The sequence below is a fragment of the Otolemur garnettii genome, unplaced genomic scaffold, assembly GCF_000181295.1.
Source record: "Otolemur garnettii isolate 467f Iridium unplaced genomic scaffold, OtoGar3 scaffold00312, whole genome shotgun sequence".
In the NCBI taxonomy this organism is placed as follows: Eukaryota; Metazoa; Chordata; class Mammalia; order Primates; family Galagidae; genus Otolemur; species Otolemur garnettii.
In genome coordinates this window covers 594129-599937 of record NW_003852707.1, presented here as the reverse complement: position 1 = coordinate 599937, position 5809 = coordinate 594129, and positions in this window count along the sequence as shown.

Genomic DNA, 5809 nt, shown 5'->3' with positions numbered 1-5809 from the left:
ACACACACACACACACACACACACACACACACACGAGGGAGGAAAGGGTCTCAAATAAGTCACCTGGTATTTAAAATGGAAAGGTTTTTCATTGTTAGGGCTAAATTGTTTTAGGATTTCCCACCAGTACTCAAAAGATAAACTATATGAATGAGTCACCTATTTCTGTGGCGTTAAATAATAATTATTCTACAACATAGGAAAGTTGTGATGAGGACAAAGGATGCTGCTCGCGCTGGCTCGCGCTGTTCCTTGGTTGTAATTCTTATGTGGCACTGCCCTCTGCTGGCCTGTGCAGTCTACACACCCACCCTTTCATCGCCAGTAATTCTTGGTTACATGTTAGAATCCTAACAAGCTGCCCCACCAAAAGACAGAAAGAGTGCAGTTTTATGCATTGGCACATATAACAGAACAAGGCTGGCATCGTCAAGGCAAGGGTTCCAGCCCTCGATGTTCCGTCATTCAAGCTGTGATTTGGATTAATTGTGTGACCAGCCAGCTCTAATAACAGTTCCATACTCTGTGAGGTTTTATTTTTACTGTTTCTGCACACATCATCGAATAGGAATTTTTTTTTTTTTTGAGACAGAGTCTCACTCTGTCGCGCTGGGTAGAATCCCATAGCATCAACCTCAAAGTCCTGGGCTCAATCGATCCTCTTGCCTCAGCCTCCCAAGTAGCTCAGACTACAGGGACCCGCCACAGTGCCTGGCCAGTTTTTCTAATTTTAGTGGAGATGGAGGCCTCTCTCTCTTGCTCAGGCTGGTCTCAAACTCCTGAGCTCAAGCAATCCACCTGCCTCGGCTTCCCAGAATTTGAGGATTACAGGCGTGAGCCACCACACGTGGTGTGAATGGGGATTATTTTTAAACCCTCAGGAGGACTTTTCCTCCATGTGGATTTAGGATCATCTATCTGTTTGTGGAATTTTAGTCTCTTTCCCTTTTAATGGAACATCTAAGGAGCCAGTCCTGACCAACAGTGGCTGTACAGTGACCCTGCAAAGGGATTGCTGTCCCTTAGTTACAGCAAACATTGACCTAGAACACTGTCCTTGACCCTTCCTCTAAAATAGATAATAGAAAAATATGTTCTTTTTTTCTTTTTTTAAGAGGCAGGGTCTCACTCTGTCATGAGGCTGGAGTGCACTAGCACAATTGTCGCTCACTGCAGCTTCAAACACCTGGGCTCAAGCCATCCTCCTGCCTCAGCCTCCCAAGTAGCTGGGACAACAGGCTTGCACCACCAGGGGTGGCTGAGTTTCCTATTGTTTGTAGAGATGGGGTTTCGCTCTTGCTCAGGCTGGCCTTGAACTCCTGATCTCAAGCAATCCACCCACCTTGGCCTCCCATAGTGCTAGGATTGCAAGTATGAGCCACCATGCCCAGCCCAAAAATATGTTCTTTTAAGTACAATGTTAATAAAGTCTAGCAAATTTTCTCCCCCTTCCTTTCCTTTTTAATGAATATGATTCATTTAGTTTTGAGCAAAGACCATCCTTCCTGTAACACTTTCCCCCACTTCTGCCTTGTTTTATAATTTTCCTGCCCTTTGGTACAAATTGGCGCCCTCTGGGTTACTTTCCAGCCATTTTCTCGTTTCTCCAATCAGATTTCCTGTATACTGATAGCCTCCCGTCCAATGCCAGCTTCCTTTTCCCCCCTTATTGTCCAGAAGGAATTTGTTAGATTGTCTTTCATCTTTAATGACACTTTGGGCCTCATGAAACTGTTTTTCTCCCCTTCTGACAAAACACACACATCTACACCTGCCCAAAGCGGTGATTGACGGGCACTCTCCCTGCTGGCTCCTTGATTTCCTACTCAGGAAGCCCACCTTCTGATACTGTGCGCTTACTTGGTTGTAAATGGATGAAGGTGAGTCTTGCTTTCCTGTGTTTAGAGAGGGTGGGGTGGAGATGCTTGGCCACAGGCCAGGCCTTCTGGTCCCTGAGCCCACAGAGAGGGGTGCTCACCACCTAGGCTGGAAGAACCTGTTCTCTTTCTTCCCTGAAGCCACAGGGTCTAACCACAGTGTTTAGCTGGGGATGCCCCCAAGAAATCAACTCCACAGTTGAATTGAGGAGATCAAAGTAGTCAGTGTCACTTGAAATGAAATGATGGAGTTTGTCAAAGCTTGTGGAAAAGTGAAAGAGGGCAGCTTCTCATGACCTCCCAAGCTGGGCCGCGCTCTGCTCCTCCATGTGACAGCCCAGTGACCATTTTCTTCTGTGGCATGAAGCTTCTTGGAGGATATTTCTTCAGCCGATGAAAGCAATGCTTTTGAACTACCCGATCTTTGTTCATTTGTCTATCTTTGTGCTGTACTTTTTAAGCTGCCTTCATCTTGATCAGGTGTATGATTTTATACGTCCTTTATAAAGAAGTAAAGATCATTTTTAACACTGATGTTGGGTGCTACAAAATTAAAGATGGATGTGGGTCATCATCTCTGATTGTTGCTTGTATGCAGAATCGAACACAATCATTGACTCTTGTGTCCTGCTGGCCAGTCCTCAGCCTTTTGAGTGCTTAGTGGGTTTCTAAATGTCTTTGCTTCCTGGACGCTGGGAAGCAAAGACGATCAGCACATCCTACCCTCAGGAGGCTGTGGCCTAGCTGGGTGGCCAACCTTCGGCCTGTGAGATGCATACAGATTATTTGAGGCCTCCTTAGCTTATCTGTGGTGTTGGATGTTGGGGAAAGTATGCACAGACCTTTTCTATCCTGTTCATCATGTTTCGTTGGTGTTTGTGTATTTAATGTGTGGCCCAAGACAATTCTTATTCTTCTAATGTGCAGTAGGATAAAGAAAGGTTGGACACCCTTGGCTAGGGAGAATGATGGCTGTCAATGAGAGAAGTCGCTAGGGAGAGCACTGCACACCTGGGCCAGGAGAGCCCCCCCCCCCCCCCGCAGCTGGCAGTCAGGGAGCAAGGAGGGTGCTGCACACCCGGGCCAGGAGGGGGGCCAGGAGGGGGCCCCGCAGCTGGCAATCAGGGAGCAAGGAGGAAAGGTGGGTCATTAACAATCTGATAAAGTAGGGGGAGCCTGTGGCTCAAAGGAGTAGGATGCTGGCCCCATATGCTGGAGGTGGCGGGTTCAAACCCAACCCCAGCCAAAAAAAAATAAACAAATAAACTGCAAAAAGAAAACAAAAAAACAAAAAACCTCAATCTGATAGTGTTTTGGATGCCGGAATACCTATCACCATTACTTTCTACAGGTCCTCACCTTATATCCTTGGCCCAGGCTTGTCCTCGGAGCTGTCAGACATCCCTGTCTAACTGTGGACTTGGCGGCTCCACACGGACGCCTCACAGGCTCCCAAACTCAGCCTGCCCTGAGCTGAAATTGTGATCTTTCCTTCCAAACTTGGATCTCACCAGAGTTCCCCATCCCACCTCCACTCAGTGTTCAGGTCATCCTTCAGACCACCTCCATTGCCTGTCTATTCCAGAAATGTCTCTTCAGTCCCTCCCCCCCTCCAACCTCGAGGCCACCATTCTGACCCCGCAGCCGCACCTGCTCATCCCATAACAGCCTCCCGGCTGGTCTCCCTGTAGTTGGAGGAACTTTTCACCTTCAGCATTCGCCCCTTCAAAGATAAAGTCCCAGATCCTCCAGGTGCCCTCCAAGGCCCTGTGTGACTTGCCTTCGGCCCCTGTACTCGTGTCATCTTGCTCCACTCTCCCCCAGCCCCTAAGGTGTCAGCCAGCCTGGACTTGTAGCCCCCGTGATCATCAGCGCTTCCTGCACGAGGTGTCACCATGTACTGCGCCCTCTGCCCCTCTCCCACCCAGCCACACCCACGCATGGACACAGTTTTCCCCTCACTAATCCTCTTGTCCTCATTACCACTTTCTCAGAGAACTTGCACCTGACCCCAGACATCCTTGTCTCCCAGTGACTTACCTCTTCCCAGGACTTGGCACAATAGTAGTTGCTTAATTACCTACCAGCTGTCACCTCGCCAGGCCGCCAGTCACAGAGGACAGGGTCCTTGTCTGCTGGTTGGCCTCTGCAGGGTCAGCACTAACCTGGAGAGATGCTGAGGACAGGAGTGAATGAAATGAAATCAGTGAATAAATAAGCAAAAGATTCTCAATAAAGCAAAAACTTCTCTTTACAATTTTGAGGAGGAAGGGTCCTCAGAATTCCTCCACAAGGGTCATAAAATTGTTCTAAACAGAAACTACAAAATGAGGGGATTTTCTTGGCAAACTGTGGATGCTGGTTTATAGGGAACTGTCTTTTTTTTTTTGGCGAGGTCCACCCCCTTCCATTCATTTTCTGGGCTTAAGAGATGAAAGCAGGGGGGGCGTGGTGGCTCACCTGTAATCCTAGCACTCTGGGTGGCCGAGGTGGGTGGACTGCTTGAGCTCATTGAGTTTGAGGGCAGCCGGAGCAAAAGCGAGACCCCCATCGCTACTAAAAATAGAAAAAACTAAGGCAAGAGGATTGCTTGAGCCCAAGACTTGGAGGTTGCTGTGAGTTATGACGCATGGCACTCTATCCAGGGCGACAGCTTGAGTCTCAAAAAAAGAAAAACTAGCCGGACATTGTTGTAGTGGGTGCTTATAGTCTAAGCTACAGCTACTTGGGAGGCTGAGACGTCACGGCACTCTACTCAGGGTAATATAATGAGACTGTGTCTCAAAAAAGAGAGAGAGATCAAAGCAAAAAATGTTCTAGAATCGGAGGTACTGGTGATGGCTGCCCAACAGTGTGAATAAGCTAAAAGCCACCAGATCGTACAACTTAAAATTGTTAAAATGGTAGATTTCATGGTATGTGAATTATATCCCAATTGAGGGGTGGGGAAAGGTTTAAAAAAAGTCAAAGCTTCCCCAGAATGGAAAGGGAGGTAGAAAAAGCTGCTCTGAGTTTAGAGACCGGAGTGTGTCTGGAACGGTCTGGGAGGAGGATCCGGGGAAGGTGGGGAGGAAGCAGGTGTCTCAGCCAGTGAGGACTCTGCTCTCAGGAGCCCAGCCAGGAACCTGGTACTTCCCTTCCCTGACAGCCTGCCCTCTGGAGCCCTGCTCTCCTCTGCTCCGTCTTGGCTTGATGTGGGGCTGAAGATCCCGCTCTTAGTCACAGAGAGTCAGAGATCCCGCCCTCCATCCTCTCGGCCACTTCCTCTCCCACGGCAGGACAAAACACTCAAGGGGCCGGTGGTCCAGGGCATTAACCCGCCCCCTTTCATTGCCCACCACTAGCCAAGTAAAATTACAGTCTCTTTAAGTTTAGGACACTTTTTTGTTTTTTACTCATTCCAGGGATGTATGCTGGTTCTGGAAACACACATCACAGCTTTCCTAAAGCCACAGTATTGAAGGCTCATTGTCACCGCAGCCTTCTTAGAACGTTAAAACTCAGTTTAGAATTCATTTTAAAAGCACTTAATAATTTCAGTCCAAGTCAAACACACTCTTGGTAGCTAGAAGCAAAATTCTGTTCAGGTCCTTGATGGATCTATTTTTACTTCCGTTTGTGAAAACAAAAAGTCCTTTGACATGTCACCCAACAGAAAAATACATAATGGACGTTATTTTACCTGTTCTTGGCAAAGACAATTTAGCTTTTAACAACTAGAGTAAGCTTGGCGCCTGTGGCTCAAGTGGCTAAGGCGCCAGCCACATACGCCTAAGGTGGCGGGTTTGAATCCAGCCCAGGCCTGCCAAACAACGACGGCTGCAACCAAAAAATAGCTGGGCGTTGTGGCGGGTGCCTGTGGTCCCAGCTACTTGGGAGAATGAGGCAGGAGACTCGCTTGAGCCCAGGAGTTGGAGGTTGCTGTGAGCTGT